Below are 17,806 nucleotides of genomic sequence, written 5' to 3'. Positions count from 1 at the left end.
CGGGGTGCCGTATTGTCACACCCTGTGTTTGTACTACTTTACCACATTATGTTTTCATAAAATTTAGAGCCATTCAAGAATTTTTTGCATGCTTGTGATGTTTGACCTGGTTATTACTTGCTTGTGTGGTTGATTGTGTTTTTAAACAAAAAAAATATTCTCCTCTCTAGAACTCATCTCCTTGACCCCAAACCTTTGCCAAATGATCATGCCATGTGTGTAGGACCATAAACTATTTTTATAAAATAATGCATTTATTTATTTCAAGCTTTCAAAACCCCCTGAGTTGAGATTTGTACTACAAGTCCCCAACTTATGAGCGATGCTTTACCCCACGGACTTTATTTGGATCCTATTATCAAAAGGACTTCCCAGAACCACCAAAGACTATAAATGGTATTTCATAGGAAAAAGTTATTTTATTACTTCAAAAATATTTGAGAAAATTTAGGGAAATTCACTGGACATATATTTTTCCATATATAATATTTTCAACACATGGTAATGTTCAAAATATTGGACAAAATCCTTGCAAACCCATCCTGCCTATTTCAAGCTTTTGAAATATTTCTGTACGAAATATTCTCAAAAAATTCGAGGAAAAGTTTACCAAGTCACACATGCTATATGTTTTGATCTTGTAAAGTTTCATCCCAATCCAAGTTGATTTGGTCCACCAAAATATTCCAATACCCTCTTTGTCGAGAACCAAATTCGAGCAACTTTACATTGCCAACTTTATCCAATTGATCTCAAACATTGCAGCAGTGAGCTAGACCCAAAATAAGGATGCTACACTAAGTTGTGCATTTGTGGGGTTAGATTTACCCAACTAAGTCTACAGAAATCTGATTTTGTCCATTTCTAGGGTTTTTCATATTTACATTGTCAAATTTGCTCAAATGAGCTCAAACCTTGTGATCCCTCTCATTTTTGCCCATGAATTGATCCTATTAAATCTCACTGCAAGTGGTTAATTTTACCTTGCTCAAAACAGCATTAAACACCTTGTGGTGATTTGGTAAAACTCTTGCTTCCACCCCTTGTACTATTCCCCTTGCTCCAAAATTTTACCAAAGCTTGTCTAAGACCCATAGCACTCCCATCAGCACCCCAATGTCTATGAGCATGGTTTTATTGGTGAAAACCACATTTACTCCTTTGGATATCATTTTTTCTCCCCTCTCCCTATATTCTCTCTCTCCACGCCAGCATTGAGAGTATCGAAGACCTCGTTCCCCTTTGTTTATTCCTCCTGCACCCTCTTAACATTAGTGGTTGCGCTAGAGCACGTCAGGGGCATCATCATGCAGGCCATACACGCTCTATGGAGCACGCTACAGGATAGCCGATGCGCTCCACAGGTTTGACCTCACGTGCCCATCATCCTTGAGCCCCTCCCGCACGCTAGGAGGATTGTCTCGACGAACAAAAGACGCCTGGGTAACGGCTCCATCCTCTCTGCCCCTCCTACTATTCCCTACCGCGTGCGCACGCTGCCGCCTGAGACCCCCAATCCATGAGCTCACACGCGCGGTGCCACAGGGCCTTCCCCCTTGTCCTCTGCCGCCTGGCACCTCCCTGCAATGCCATAGAGCCGGAGTCGGATGCTTCTGGGAAAGAGCCATCTGGAATCAGATCAGATCCGGAAGCCGCCGGGGAAGTCCCCGAGTCGAAAGAGTCGGCGGTTGTGTCGGCCGGGACGAAGATGGACTCCGACTCGGGAGATGGCTTGATCGAAGACTTAAGCAGCCGCTCAAGGGAGACATCGGCTGGCATGGCCTACCGGGTGGATCCAATCTTGGCCAATCTGCCGACCGCCTCATTGTTCACTTGGGGGACATGGTGGAATTCGCAGCCGTCGAAGGAGCTGGTCAGCTGGTGGACGAGGAAGCGGTATCTCGCCATGTCGGCGTCCTGGGCATCCCATTCGCCCGAGACTTGTTGTACCATGAGGTCTGAGTCGCGGAAGCAAAGGACACACGAGATGCCGATTTCTCACTCGAGCCGGAGCTCATGGATGAGTGCCTCGTACTCATCCACATTGTTGGAGGCGGCGAAGTGGATCTGAAGCACGTACTAGAGCTCGACCCCTTGGGGGAGCTATCAAAATGCATGCGCCAATGTGTTGAGTCAGAGGGAATCGACACGTACTGGGTCTCCGACCAGTCGACAAGGAAGTCACCCAGCGTTTGGGACTTGATGACCATGCGGGGCTTGTACTCGATGTCGTGATCATCTAGGGCGATGACCCACTTGGCAATGCGGTCGGCGGCGTCCCGGCTGGCCATGGTCTCTGAGAGTGGAGCCGTGCTCACCATGGTGATGGTATGCTCCTATAAGTATTGCTCCAGCTTGTTAGCGGCGAAGTGCATGACGTAGCTCATCTTCTTGTAACAGGGGTAGTTCTGATTGGAGTTGGAGAGGACCTCACTTAGGTAGTAGAGAGGGCACTGAACCAGTAGCATCCTGCCTTCATCTAGCCGCTCCATGACTAGGACGACATTGAACACATAGGTGGTGGCCGCGATTGTCGGATTTCGGACTCCGCATAACCCTAAAGATTCGGACTCAGGGGCGTGTACGAAGTTCTCTCTCGGACTCACCTCACCTAGCTCGCTGCTCGGCGAGGATGTCAAAGAACTCACTCGATTGTGAGGAAGACACAGAACACAGGAGTTTACCCAGGTCCGGGCCGTTGGGAAGCGTAATCCCCTACTCCTACTTTGGTGGATTGCCTCTCGTGGAGGTTGGTGGATGAACTAGTACTGTGTTTGAGGGCCTCGAGAGGATGAATGGTCTTTGTGTGGCGTCCGTGGGTGAATGAATGGATCTTTGTTGGGGTGGATGAGATTGGACCCCCCTTGACAAAGTAATGTATCCTCTATATATAGTGGCGGCCCCGATCCCCTTCCCTTAGCGCTTCGGCGGGAAGGATCCCACAATGGCCAATTCTGAAGGGGAACAAGAGAACCTGCTCTCCTTCCCAAAGGTGGTCTTCGCATGCAAAGTGGCTGTCAGCGCAGCAGGTTCGGGTCCAGGGATGACGTCCGTTCTGCTGGCGGGCGGCGATGGCTTCGTCACACCAGAAGGGAAACCTTTGGAAGATGCCTTGGGAACCCCAGTACATCCTTGCCCCCTTTGCATTAAAGGGAAACTGCTCCACCGTGCTGTCTGCTGCTCGCCTGTCCTTCCTACACGTCATCCTTGACTCCTGAGGCCGGGTCTTGCCTCTGTATCTCTGCCGCTCCGGAGGGGCCCTGATGAGCCCCCCTGCGGGTCTTGAAGTTGTTCCTCCTTGCGAGGATTGGTCCCTCGCGAGGGCCTTGCCTTGAGTGATGCCAAGCCTATTGGTTTTCGGTCGATGAAGTGGGCTAGACCTGGGCCGCAGATAGGCAGGTCTGGGTACCCCCATTCCCAAAACGTTGACAGCAGCCCCCTGGCCCAAGGCAGGCCTGGGTTGGCCTCTCGGCGAAGCCTTGAGGGCGGCCTAAAGCATCGCAGGCCCTATTTGTCTGCGTGCGAGGCGGCACACGTGTCCGCAGCCATGTGGTGACGCTCTCGCTCCTCGAGGCATCCGGGGTGCGCTAGGCCACGATGGCACAATCTCCAAGAACCGCGCAGACCATCATTGTTCTCATTGAATGGCATCGGTGCGACCTGACCACGCCCAACGGCCCTCGCGGACGTGACCGCTTGGTGTTAGAGCATATATCTCCATATGTGGTTTTGGTAATTGATGACAATTCCTATGGACTAATGGTTGCCTTAAGTTACATTTATGGATTTGTCCATAGGCACTTCTTGAAGTCCATCTGTTGGGTTCAAGGAGTTTATATGATGACCAAGGTGGTATTCAAGGTATTATCCAAAGAATGGTCATAGAGACACAAGGTTGATCAAGATATCAGACAAAGAGTAAATCAAGATGATCAAGACACAAAGCGTACAAGATTTACCGAGAGGGATCAAGTGATCCCATGGTATGGTAAGCATTGTCCATTACGTGTTTGTGTACTAACCCATGGTCTTCGTGAGAGTTCTATGTGGGGGTTAGGTGTGTTTCCATGGGCTTGCGTCAAAGGGAAGATCTCATACAACCCATGAAGTATGGCATCAAGTTGTGATCGTCATCAAGATTGCGATGTGCAAGTTCAAGTGGATCAACACGAAGATATCATGCTTGAAGCTTGCCGTCAATTGTGGTGGCAATGGGCTTGTGAAGATATGTTGAAGAGTGGCTCACCCATAGTGAGTATGGGGGAGCAATCAACTAGTCTTCATCAAGCCAACGCAATCAAGAAAGGTGGTCCATCTTGAGGAAGCCAAGATCATCATCATCTAGCTCAAGAGGACGAGGCGCAAGGTATAGGTTTGCCCTTGATAGGTTTTTTGTTTAGGATAGATTGTTGTACTATCAAGGGGGGCTCTCAAGTGAGTAGCTTGATCATATCGTTCGTTGAGAGCTTAAACCATTTGCATCCTTGCATCATACTTCTTGGTTCTTGTTTGGTGTTTCTCTTTGTGAGTTTTAGAGCTTATGATCATCTTCGTGACAAGCTCGAGTTCATCGAAAACGGAGTCCATATGCATCTACTATGATGTTTTCGATGATTGGTGTTTTTGCCGGTTCTTCATTCATAGAGGACTCACATCTCTATATCATTGGCATTTTCATATCTGTTTGGATAGCTCTTGTCATCCTGAATCCAACAAGCTTGGGTTTGCTCGATTCGGAGCTCGTATGCGAAAGTTATGGCTGTTTCAGTGGCGAGCGGTACTACCGCTGGACCTAGCGGTAGTACCGGTGGACGTAGCAGTAGTACCGCTGGCCCTAGCGGTAGTACCGCTGGCTGGCGGTAGTACCGCCCCTGGTCAGCGGTAGTACCGCTCCAGGAGCTTAGTACCGCCTGCCTAGCGGTTGTTCGTGGACGGACCTTTTTGCGAAGACTTTCTTGGCGGTGGTAGTGCCTTTGCACTACCAGGGGCCCAGTGGTAGTACCGCTGGAGTGCCAGCGGTAGTACCGCTGCAACCAGCGGTAGTACCGCTAGTCGGCGGTAGTACCGTTGCAGTCAGCGGTAGTACCGCCGGAGGGTCAGTGGTAGTACCGCTGGAGCCAGCGGTAGTACCGCTGGGCTCGGGCTGTAAGTGGGGGTAACGGTCTGATTCCTTCCCCCACTATATAAAGGGGGTCTTCTTCCCCCTTGGCCTCATCCATTTGTTGAGCTCTTGTTCTACCTCCATTGTTGACATTCTTAGAGCTTTCTTACTCTCAATCCCTCCAATGATTCTTGCTTGTTCTTGAGGGAAAAGAGAGAGGAGATCTAGATCCACATCTCCACCAATCCCTTTCTCCTCTATGTGAGGGGAACCCCTTGGATCTTGATCTTGGAGTTCTTTGTGATCTCCTTGTTCTTCCTCTCATATTTCTCCATAGCTTTCGTTGTTGTGGAGGGATTTGAGTGTGAGGGACTTGACCACTTCGTGTGTTCTTGCCATTGCATTGGTTGCATCGGTTTGAGTTCTCCACGGTGATACGTGGAAGTGAAGGTTGAGAAGCTTATTACCTTTGGTACTTAGTACCCTAGATATTGTTCTTCGTGGGTGCTTTGGCGTCCTAGAAGCTTGGTGGTGTCTCGGAGCTCAATCATTGTGGTGTGAAGCTCCGGGAAAGCGTCGGGGGTCTCCAATTAGGTTGTGGAGATTGCCGTGAGCAATTTGTACGGGTACCAGTAACCGCCCCCAAGGGTTGCCACGTGTACGGGTTCGGTAAGCGCCCCCAAGGTTTGCCATTTGTACGGGTTCGGTGACCGCCCTCAAGGGTCCCTTAGTGGAATCACGGCATCTTGCATTGTGCGAGGGCGTGAGGAGATTACGGTGGCCTTAGTGGCATCTTGGGGAGCATTGTGCCTCCACACCGCTCCAACGGAGATTAGCATCCGCAAGGGTGTGAACTTCGGGATACATCATCGTCTCCGCGTGCCTCGGTTATCTCTTACCGGAACCCTTTACTTATGCACTTTACTTTGTGATAGCCATATTGTCTCGTGTCATATATCTTGCTATCACTTAGTTGTTTATCTTGCTTAGCATAAGTTGTTGGTGCACATATGTGAGCCTAGTTGTTTGAGGTTTTGTGCTTGACATATTAAACGTTAGTTTTATTCCGCATTTGTTCAAGCCTAAACCTTAATTATTTTAAAGCGCCTATTCACCCCCCTCTAGGCGACATCCACGTCCTTTCACTTGGTAGACAGGTGAAGCGACGTGGGCGACAACGCTCCCATCGGCCCACCTCGTGACCTTCGTGGGGGCGCGCGACGCTCGCGCTCCCTTGACGGTTGGTGGTCGTGGTTCGCCTATAAATCTGCCTCGCTCCCATCAAGGGGGAGGCACTGCAATCCTGAGCTTCCTCTCTGCTTCCTTTTGCTTCATCGAGAAAAACTCCTCTCCACTTCGTTTCTTTGTCTTCGATGGCGTCTCTGGGAGGCAGACCTGCTAAGGGGAAGCGCGCGGCTCCGTCCGCGCCCCCGTTTGCCCCCGGTAGCAGGGGTGGAGGGCCCTCGGGTTCTCCGCGTGTCCGTTACCGCTGGGCTCGGGCTGACGAGTAAGTCCCTCGCCTGCGCCCTTTTTCCTGGTTATCCCATTCGCTGCTTGGTGGTTGATCTTTGCCCTTCTACAGTGCGCCCACCGCCAAGAAACCCAAGCTTGGCGAGCTTCACGAGTAGATGGAGGGGCTACGGGCCCAGCTCGAGAGCGCCAAGGCCACCCTCCTGGCCGCCCACCAGGGCGAGGCGGAGACCAAGGTGGAGCTGGTGTAGCTGCAGCAGCAGGTCCAGGAGGCGAGCGACGCTGCTCAGGCCGCCCAGAAGAAGGTAGCGTGCGCCCGGATGATGGTATCCCAGCGCACCAAACAGTTCATGGACATTGCCGGCAAAGCGGCAGGCGCGACGCGCCGGTTCGTGGGAGACGCCCCGGTGCTGCCAAATGTGAGAAGTGACGTGGGCTACCTTGCCTTCTTCTAGAAGGTGGTGGAGACGCTGGAGGCTGACGTCTCTCGTGTGGAGGAGGATAGCGCAACCGACGCGCGCGAGCTTCTGGGCCTTGCCTTGACGCTCCTCTTCTCCAACCTATGCCGCCTTGTCCCGCAGCTCGACCTCCGGCGCATCGTCGAGCCGGCGCCCGCTGAGTTCCCTTGTCTTCTCCGGGACGAAGTCCGCCCGCACGTGGACGTCCTGGTGGAGCGGTACGTCTGGGTGCCTGTCTCCAGTGAGGAGGAGGGCTCCGACACCGAGCCTGCAGGTGCCAAGGTCGACGTCGACGACCTCTCCCCCTAGGCGCCCCCGGCTTTTGCTTACCTGCTCCTACGATGTTGGATCAAGAACTCAGACCTGTCGGGCATTAAGCTTTGGTGTTATTACCTTTTCCATCCGTCATTTTCCCTTTCGCTCTTGAATTGATGGTTTGCTCGCTGGTGGTTGTTGCGGCTTGTATTCGAAGCTTAGGGCCCGTCGCTGCCCCAACCATAGCTCGGGGGTAACGGTAGCCAGTGCCTGGAGGAGGTCCCGTCCTCCCGAGGCACCGCTCATGTCGTAGAACGCTTGGTTGATGGCCTCGTTCCTCGCCGTAGTTGAATCCTTAGGCCCTGCATCCCTTTGTTAGTACACGTGTTTTTAATTTGTTGTTGGTTTGGCGTGAAACCAAATGACCCCCGTATGGGCCTACGGGGTACTTAGCTCGTGGGTTTGCGCCGGCCCCTTCCGTAGCTCCTCCTCAGTAGCTCCTTCTCTATAGGTGGGATGGGGTGGAGACCCTTTCGGCACTCTATGTTTGAGGGCCCTGGTCCCGCACCTTATGTTCGGTGAGGCTCGTGAGGCTCGATGCTCAGGATCCCCCTTTGGCGATTGAGCGATTGCTCTTCCCGTTTCTTTGTTCATCGCCCCAGGACGCCCTGAGGCCTCTTGAGACTCTTTGTGGTGATATCGTGCTTCGATCCGCAACCCCCAACGGGGGTTGATCGACGAAAATGTTTGCCCCTGGGATGGCAAGTTCTTGCTTTCGCTCCTTGGCCCCTAGGGGCGATGCGGAGCATGCAACTCCGCAGAAAACCCCGAAAGAGAGGGTTCAAAGCCGAGAAAGCGCAAGAGAAAATTCCACCCCCTTTTTGTTTTTAAAACATCAACTTTTAAGATTGACAGATTTAAGTCCGGTAGAAGATAGTTCAAAATCGAGGAAAAGCAAGCAAACACCGCGTCTGGCACCTAGGCTGGCATAGTCATTGGTGGACTATGTGGGTTTTCTTGCCAGCTGCGGGCATAGTCATTGCTAGACTGATTTGATTGCCTCGAAAGGGGTGACGAAAGAGGTCTTAAGCCGATCGTCCGGGTCGAGCTTTATCTGGTGGTAGCCGGAGTATGTGTCTAGGAAGGACAACAAATCACAGTCCGCGGTGGACTCGATCACTTGATTTATTCGGGGCAGAACGAATGGATCTTTGGGGCATGCCTTGTTGGGGCCGTTGTAGTCGATGCACATGCACATGATCTTGTTCTTTTTCAACACGAGAACTGGGTTGGCCAGCTAGTCCGGGTGGAACACTTCCATGATTCGCCCTGCTGCGAGCAGCCGGTCGATTTCTTCACCTATGATGTGTTGCTTCTCTTTAGAGAAATGGTGGAGGGGATGCTTGACCGGCTTGGCATCCGGCCACACATGGAGTTTGTGCTCGGCGTACTTCCTCGGTACACCCAACATGTCTCTAGGAGACCATGCGGAGATGTCCCGACTCTCACGGAGCAAGTCGATGAGCTTGCCTTCCTATTTGCTGTTGAGGTTGGCACCGACGATGATGCACTGGTTGGGGTTGGTCGGGTTGAGAGGCACCTGCTTGGTGGGCTTGGACGGCATGAGCATCGCCTCGTTAGGCGACTGGCGAGGCGGATCCGGCATAGCCAGTTGCGCCCCGGCTTGAGCCATGAGCTAGTCGAGCCGACACCTTTCTTAGGCGATGATGAGAGATTCGGCCAACCGGTTGCCGGTTTGGGCGCACTCGATGGACTTATTGTAGTACCAATAGATAGTGGGGAACCGTCATGAATTTGGCCAATGTCGGACAGACCAGAAATGAGTGGTAGGGGTTGCTCCGGTCCACCACCTCGAACGAGATCGACTCGCGGCGGAAGTGGCACTTGGTGCCGAAGAGGACATCGAGCTGGATATTGCTGATATGAGAGCAAGATTGTCCTAACACGATGCCGTGGAACACCGTCCGGGGTTGCAGCAGGTGGGACTCCTTGAGGCCAAGCTTGAGAAGGCTGTCGCTTTAGAGGATGTTAACGTTGTTGCCGCTGTCGACCAACTCCTGTGAGTACCAGCACGTCAGCTTCTCGGACGTGATGGTGGGATCGAGGATGAGGGCGTATTCGTAGGGGTTTGGCATCGCCGGGTGGTCCCCCCGGCTCCAAGTAACCGGCTTGCGAGAATCAGCAGGTGAGCTTCTCAGACGCGATGGTGGGGTCGAGGATGAGGGCGTAGCCGTAGGGGTTTGGCATCACGGCCTGGTGGTCCTCCCGGCTCCAGGTAACCGGCTTGTGAGGCCAATGCATGTACTAGGGGACAGAGGACACCGGGGCATTCACCTCGTGTCGGTGCTTGCGCTGGGCATGCTGGCCGTCATCCTCCCTAGTGAAGACGACGTATGCGTCGCCCTGTTCAGGGAAGCGGCCAGGAGTCGGCCGTCCCTGGGAGCCAAAGCCGTGGACGGCGGAGGAGCCAGACCCGGAGCCACTGTGCTTGGGGGAGGAGGCGTCGGAAGGCCCTCACCCTGAGCCAATCGCTAGGAGAAGCTCCATTGCCAAAGAGTGTGTGTGGATGGCTTCACGACGCTATGCATCTTGCATGGCGCATGGAAAATTAGCTCGAACATGAGCTTGGCTGCTTGACGACCTTCCTGGATTGGTGCCGCTAGAGACCATCCTGGCCGACCGGTTGCTCTTCTTCGGTGGTCGCGACCTACTGGCTCTTATAATCCGGGTCCAGCTGGTCGGCCTTTCGCTTGTTGTTGGAGTCTTTGTTTTGCTGGAGCCAGCCATCACCAGCCAACTTCAGGTTGGCCGACCGACCGGACACGTCTTTGTCGGCCATGTCGATCTCGACACGCATTGAAGACTCGGCCGTAGTGTGACAGCCCGAGACCGACGCTCCAGAAGATTCCCCTTTATTCCGCTATGACCAGGATAATTATTGGTTGTCGCATTCTTTATTGCATCATTCGCATCATCCGCATTGCATCAGCATTCCGTTGCCGTCATTTTTCAAAACCTGCATCCGTTATTAGTTGCCGGTTCTCTCTGTTTTTGTCGCTGACCATTTTGAGACCAACCATACACGCACGTGCCCGGGACATCGATAAAATATTGTCTTTAAAGGTGTCCTAAAAATATACTCGGATTGGGTTGAACTTGGTGTGCGGTCTTAATATAGTGTAGGTAGGCCGCGTGCCAAATTTCATCGCAATCGGAGTTCGTTTCATACCCGTACCGTTAAATATATAGCGCCACTATAGCCGATTTAGTCATTGGATGTTTCGGTGTTTTAAAACTCTGACGCCGGGTGCCCATTTTCCCTCTCATCTCCACCTATCCCCCTCTACACAGCCCATAGCCTATCCAATCCTAGGGCGCAACCGGAGCCATCCGATCGAGATCGGAGGGACCAAAACCTAGCCGCCTTGAATTCCATGCGCAACTTCCTCCCTCAGCTGCCTCCACCTTCCAGCTCTAGGCGCACGACCCACAGATCCAAATTCGGCCCGCCCGGACCCAGATCGAGCAACGAGCTCCGCTTGCCCCGAGTTCCAGATCGGGAGCTCCTTCCGATCCATAGCCCGTCGCCGGCCGATGCCCTCCCTTCACCGGAGCCCCTGGAGGCCTAGGCCTCGCCGAACCAGGCCGCCTCTCCTCCTCCCTCTGCTCCTATTCTCTTCCTCCTCTCTCTCCCTCGCAGCCTAATCTCTCCTCTCTCTTTTGCAGGTGAAGCCAGTCGCCGCCGCATCTGTAGGTCATCGCCGGCCCGCCTCCGGCCAGGATCCGACCTCCCCGATATCGACCGCGCCGGATCTGTCTGTTCCCAGCCGTCCCATGCCTCGCCCGACGCTAGCCCCGCCATTGAACCCCGTTGCCGGTACCTGCTCCTACCGCCGCTCGAGGAGGAGGACGAGCCCTTGCTGCGGGAGCCTCACTCGCCCGCGTGGGCCAGGCCATGCACCGCCAGCCGGCCCAGCATCGCCCAACTGAGGCCCAGCCGCACCTCGCCCCTAGTCGTGCCCGAGCAAGGCCCATCTCGAGCGCTCCTCAGCCGGCTTACCCCAAGTCCAGCTCCAGATCCGGCCCATGGCCGAGATGAGCCATATATGTAAATGGACTAGAACGACACGTAGAATAACGCGAGCCCTTTGTTTTGCCGCTTAACAAACATAAAAAGTGATTAGGACAGATCTAGATAGATTGCAAAGTTAACACATGGGGTCAGTTCGGAGATGCTATATGTTGTTTCCGACCTCATTTAAAATGCCCAGTCTGGTAGTTTATTTGTGCTTTACCCCTTGCCATGTTTAACAACATTTAATATTGCTTCATCTCGATAGAGTTCCGCAAGCGTGTCGGAATGTGAGGACCCGTTCGACTATGTCGGTTCGTGTGCTTCACGTGGTCGTTCTCTTCCAAGCAGGATCTTAGGAAAGATGATCATTTCCCTAGATACCATTACCATCATTGACATGCTAGTTCTTTCGTTTCTATCCTTATGTCTCGCTTCCTACCACCTGTTAATTATCATCCTCCCAACATTGCCATGAATACCTTCAATCTTTCTACAACCTAGAAAACCACTGATTACCTATGTTACCGCTTGCTTAACCATTGGATACCGTTGTGAGTTGCAGGTGCAGTTGCTTCCATGAACAAACATGGGTTCCTTCTTATATCACCATATTATTGCTAATTAATTTAATGCACCTATATACTTGGTAAAAGGTGGAAGGCTTGGCCTTCTAGCCTGGTGTTTTGTTCCACCTTTGCCGCTTTAGTTTTGGATACCAGTGTTATATTCCATAAGTGAGAGCTCCTAACATGCTTGGGGTTGTTATAGGGACCCCATAGATTCTCGTTTTCGGATAAAGCTCGTCTAGCAAGGCCCAACATTGGTACTATATTTTCCCAACATAATAATTCCGTTAATTCTAAAAACATAGGGCATCATGAACCCGAGGAGTAATTCAACATAATATAGGGAGGGCCAGTGTTGATGGTGCTGGTCCAAAACAGAGCCACTTGTGGGGCCACTAGGGGCAACTTGGGGGATGTTTATCCTGCCACCGTATGTAGTGCTCATCCATCGTGTCTTGAGAACGAGATACGCAACTCCTATGAGGATCGTCGACACGCCGGGCGGCCTTGCTAGACTTGTTTTACCTTTCTCGAGCGTCTTGTGCGAGGGATTCCGAGGATGCTTTGGGTTATCTCGAGGTTGAGGTTTTCCAATAGGAACCGAGGAGATCACGGGTTTCCCTGATCGATGTCATTCCGTCGCAGCGTGTAGTAGTTTGTGATGGACTAGTTGGAGCACTCATGCAGGGTTAAATCTTTCGGAAAGCCATGCCCGCGGTTATGTGGCAACTTGGAAACATTTTTTTAACATCCGGTTCTAGATAACATGAAATTAACTTAATTAAAATATGCGGACTGAGTGCATAACCGTGACTGTCTCTTTCGTGATCTCCTTCTCCGATCAGGACATGATGGGGTTATGACTGACGTAAGTAGGTGTTCAGGATCATTCATTCGATCATCAGTAGTTCACATCCTCTATGCGTAGATGATCCTCCTCTTATTCTTTTACTCGTAAGTTATCCACCTCAAATAAATGCTTAGTCGCTTGTTGCAGCCTCACCACTTAACCATGCCTCACCCATTAACCTTTGCTAGTCTTGATACCTTTGAAAATGAGATTGCTGAGTCCCATTGGCTCACAGATTACTACAACACCAGTTGCTGGTACAGGTAAGGAGTTATTATGACGTGAGCACGATGATTGTGCTTATTGTAGTTTCTTCTTCTTCCTCTTCATCGATCTAGGATGGGTTCCAGGCCGAAAACTTAGGATAGCAAGGATGGACGTCATTCTTTTATCGTTTGTTTTCGTCTGTAGACGGACCCTGCTCTTCTTCATGATGATTGTATGTATTGTACTGATGTGACTCTGATGTAGCTTGTGGCGAGTGTAAGCCAACTCCTTATACTCATCTCTTCAGTACAATTTACTCGTAACGATATCCACTCTTGGGAAACGACGAGATGCGTTTCTATCCCTGTCGAGGCCCTCATGACAAAATAAGGATAGGACCGCATCTTGGGTATTACAAGTTGGTATCAGAGCAGTACCGACATAGGAGCCCCCTTGATAGATCGAACTTGGCCGAGTCGAGTCTAGTGAAAAAACTGCTTTGACTCTAGTTATATATCAGAGAGTAGGATTCTTTTTTCTCCTCTTCTATGCTCTCGTGAGGAATCTTGACATATGCATTTTAATTCTACTCCTCTTCTTACTCAATTTTTTTAGGATTGCACGGATATTTTTGGAATCTATATGATGTCGATGTGATGGAGTTCTGATTTGGTGCCTCCTGATGTCTTGATTTTATTCCGGGGAGTTGAGCACCAAGGGTTTCTTGAGCACATCATTATCATTCAGATTTCTTAGTATCTCAGGACGAAGGATGTTTGAAATTGCTTCAGTACTGGTAGTGGTGAGATAACCCCGACATCCCGAGTACTGGTGCAGATAGTTCGGGAGTATCGCCATACTTAGTATCGTTGTGATTACGAGGGTCTCAGATAGGTAAAGTTCCAAGATTCTGGTTAGGTGTTGACGGATGTGATATACTAGATGGGTTAGATGCTAGGAGTTGTGTGATGAATTTCTCCTTGTATACTTGGACCCGATTGCATGACCAGAAATTTTGGGAGTTCTTAGGTGGGAATTCAAGTAGTTACTTATAGGACAATCTTCCAACAGATGCATGATGTGAGGTTGGGGTTCGACATCTAGTGGATTCGTTTGTTCATGGTCGTCTTATAGCGGTTCTCCTTGTGTCTTAAAGAGTCCTTGTAGCTTGCTACGACTCGGGGACGCTTCATATGTCGTGTGCACTGCCTTGTATGTGATGTCTACTATAGGATAGAGCCCGTGCGATCGTATCCACGAAAATATCGGACGAAATCTCTGTCATGAATTTGTTCTGGCTTGTGTTGTAACCCTAATCCTTGGTTTGTTGACTATGGTAATTCAAGTTCCTTCGATGTCAAGTGGTGAATTCATATCTTTCCAAGAGGTGTTCTCAAATTTTTATGGGAATGCAAATTCTTTTGCTCAATCAAGTTGTGTTTTCAATTCTTTTTCAACCAGAGTGCTTCTCTTCAGTTAATTCATTCTTCTCAAATATTTGGAAGATCAATATCTCATTTCCTTCCGGAGTTCATCTCATCTATTCCAAGTTGTCTTTGTTTTCCCCGCGCTCCCGCCCCTTTTTCTTCAATGTTTCAGTTATCATCCTATTGTCTTCCTTTCATTATTGCTTCCTCTATCTTTTCTTTTCTTTTGTTCCCGGTGATTCATTGTGAATATTCTCAGGAGTTGCTAGTTCATCATTCTTCATTCTTATTTTTCTTCTCTGGTGGGTTCAATTCAACCTTTAGGGTTCATCATATCCTTTTCACGCTTTAAATTCTTTCCCATGTTGAAAATTCTTATCAAGTCTTTCTTGTTGTCATCTCTCTCCATTCTATTCGGAGTATTCAAGTTATCTTAGAGTTTCTTGTTTTCAATTCTTGCAATTAATTTGAGGTGCTAACCTCATCAAGTTTTCAGTTATGCCGGTGCAGTATCTCTCTTTCTAGGCAATCTTTTCAATGAAAGTTTCCTTGAGTGGGCCCATAACCCACATGTTCTTTCTCGGATATTCTAATCTTTTCCGGAGATCTCTAATTCTTTTCAAGTGTGACGTAAGAATGATTTACATGAGTCATGTACCTTCTCCAAGATCGCTTCAAATTTATTTTCATCGTTGGCTTAACTTTTCATATTCTTATTCTGGAGTGTCTCAGTAATTCTTGGTGGTGTTCTCCTCATCATTTTAGCTTCGAAGACTGAAGAGGTGTTTCTCTCAAATCTTGCTCCATTCTGGTGAAGATTGTCTTTTCAGCTTTGTGTTATCATCTTGAATTGTTCTCGATCATGAGAAATTCCTTCCATGTCTATCCGGTGCATTTCTGTGTTGTTTTCATTTCCCGATCCTCCGAAGGCTATCATTTCAGAAGATTTCTTTGCTCTCAGGTTTCAGCTTTCATTCTCAAATTCTTCTCAATTGTTGTCTCTTCGTTCGTCTCTCAAATATTCCGGTGCCTTGTTGAAGTTTTCTGTTAGGGAGATCATTATCCCGTCATTCTCAAGGTGTTCTTTAGGATTCTTGTTGGGAGCTCAAGTATTCTTTATCCTGCATTTCAACATGCAATTCTTCATCCATTATCCTTTGAGGTGGTGTTATAATGTTCTTGTTAGTGGAGGAGTCTTGAAGAGAAGGTATTTCAACAAGGTGATATTTAAATCCACCAATTCTTTGATCATGGTATGTTTTCAAACCCATGGTTTCGTCATTGAAGTTATCTTGGATTAGATTTCACCTTAAGCTTTCCTAGGGATTGTTTCTATTGTGGTGATTATCGTTGATCCAAGTTCTCAATATCCTCTTGGTGTAAGAACTTTTGCCTCTCTTGTTGCATCGAATCAATCCTTGTTATTGTTTGTGGCTAGTTGTCACCTCATTATTTTGGGATGGTTTTCATAAGTCCACTACAAGCTTGTTCTTTTTATTGTTGGTTTTCCAACAACTTCGTTCAATTCTTCTTGCAAGGCTGCTTGTCAAATTCAATTGTGATAGAACTTTTCATTTTCTTCTCCATTCTTTTCCTTCCAATATTCTAGTTTCTATTATTTTATTCCGTAGGCATTGTCATGTTGCTCTTTTGAGTCAATCATCTTGTTCTATCGAGATCATGTTCTTTCCTTGTTTTTAAATTTAGTTAGTTTTTTGCGAATCTTCTCAAGATCTTTCCATTGTATCGAATTTCTGCCCTTTTTCCAACAAAAGTGTTGCTAAAATTTTGTGTGAATTCTTGCTTGTTCTTCATGTAATTCTTCTTCTCTTTGCAGCCTTCAAGATTCATTGGTTTCACTCATTTGTCAAAGAAGCGACTAAGTTTTACCTCTTGCTTTCTCTTCCTCTTCCCCTTTCATTCTTAGATCTCGGGGTGAGATCTCTTGTTAGTGTAGGAGAGTTGTGACAGCCCGAGACCGATGCTCCAGAAGATTCCCCTTTATTCCGCTATGGCCGGGATAATTATTGGTTGTCGCATTCATCATCACATCATTCGCATCATCCACATTGCATGGACACTTTGTTGCCACCAGTTTTCAAAACCTGCATCTGTTATTGGTTGCCGGTTCTCTCCATTTTTGTCGTTGTCCGTTTTGAGACCAACCACACACGCACGCGCCCGCGGCATCGATAAAATATTGTTTTTAAAGGTGTCCAAAAATATTCTCGGATTGGCTTGAAACTTGGTGTGCGGTCTTAATATAGTGTAGGTAGGCTGCCTGCCAAGTTTCGTCGCAATCGGAGTTCGTATTTGCTACTCGCACCGTTAAATATATAGCGGCACTATAGACGGTTGAGTTATCGGACGTTTGAGTGTTTTAAAACTCTGTCGCCGGGTGCCCGTTTTCCCTCTCATCTCCACCTAGCCCCCTCTACATGGCCCACTATCTTATCCAATCCTAGCGTGTAATCGGAGCCGTCCGATCGAGATCGGAGGGTCCGAAAACACCCTAAATAGCAAACCCTAACCCCTGTCCCTATATAAACATACCCCCTTCCTATTTTGGACCAAACCCTAGCTGCCTCTAATTATGTGCGCAACTTCCTCCCTCAGCCACCTCCACCTTCCACCTCCAGCCGCGTGGGCCCGCAGACCCAGATCGTACCCGCCCAGGCCCGGATCAAGCAGCCAGCCCCGCTTGCCCCGAGCTCAAAATCGGGATCTCCTCCCCATTCAAAGCCCGCCGCCACCCGATGCCCTCCCTTCGCCGGAGCCCCTGGAGGCCGCCGCCTCGCCGGACCAGGCCGCCTCTCCTCCTCCCTCTGCTCCTCTTCTCTTCCTCTCCTCTCTCCCTCGTAGTCTCATCTCTCCTCTCTCTCTCTTTTGCACGTCCAGCCAGCCGCCACCGCATTCGTAGGTCACCGCTGGCCCGCCTCCGGCAAGGATCCCGCTGCCCCGACCTTGACCGACCCAGATCTGTCTGTTCCCGGCCGCCCCTTTCCTCGCCCGGCGCTTGCCATGCCGTTGAACCCCGCCGTCGGTTCCTGCCCCGCTGCGGGCGCCTCGTTCGCCCGCGTGGGCCATGCCTTGCACCCCGCCAGCCAGCCGAACATCGCCCAGCTGAGGCCTAGGCGCACCTCGCCCCGAGCCGTGGCCCAGCTCCAGCGCCCCTGAGCCGGCCTGCCCCGAGTCCAGCTCAAGATCTGACCCACGGCCGAGGGGAGCCCCTATTCCGCGCCTAGTGCGTTTTTATGTTCCTCTTGCCCGTGTTAGGCCTGTGAAGCTCGAGATTCGGCCCGTAGGTTCTTTTATTATTCCGCCAAATTTATGAATTTCAGAAAGTGTATTGATTTTCAAACGCCCGTAAGTTTTA

Source organism: Hordeum vulgare, chromosome 7H (assembly GCF_904849725.1).
Source record: "Hordeum vulgare subsp. vulgare chromosome 7H, MorexV3_pseudomolecules_assembly, whole genome shotgun sequence".
NCBI classification, from domain to species: domain Eukaryota; kingdom Viridiplantae; phylum Streptophyta; class Magnoliopsida; order Poales; family Poaceae; genus Hordeum; species Hordeum vulgare.
This window is presented reverse-complemented; position numbering follows the sequence as displayed.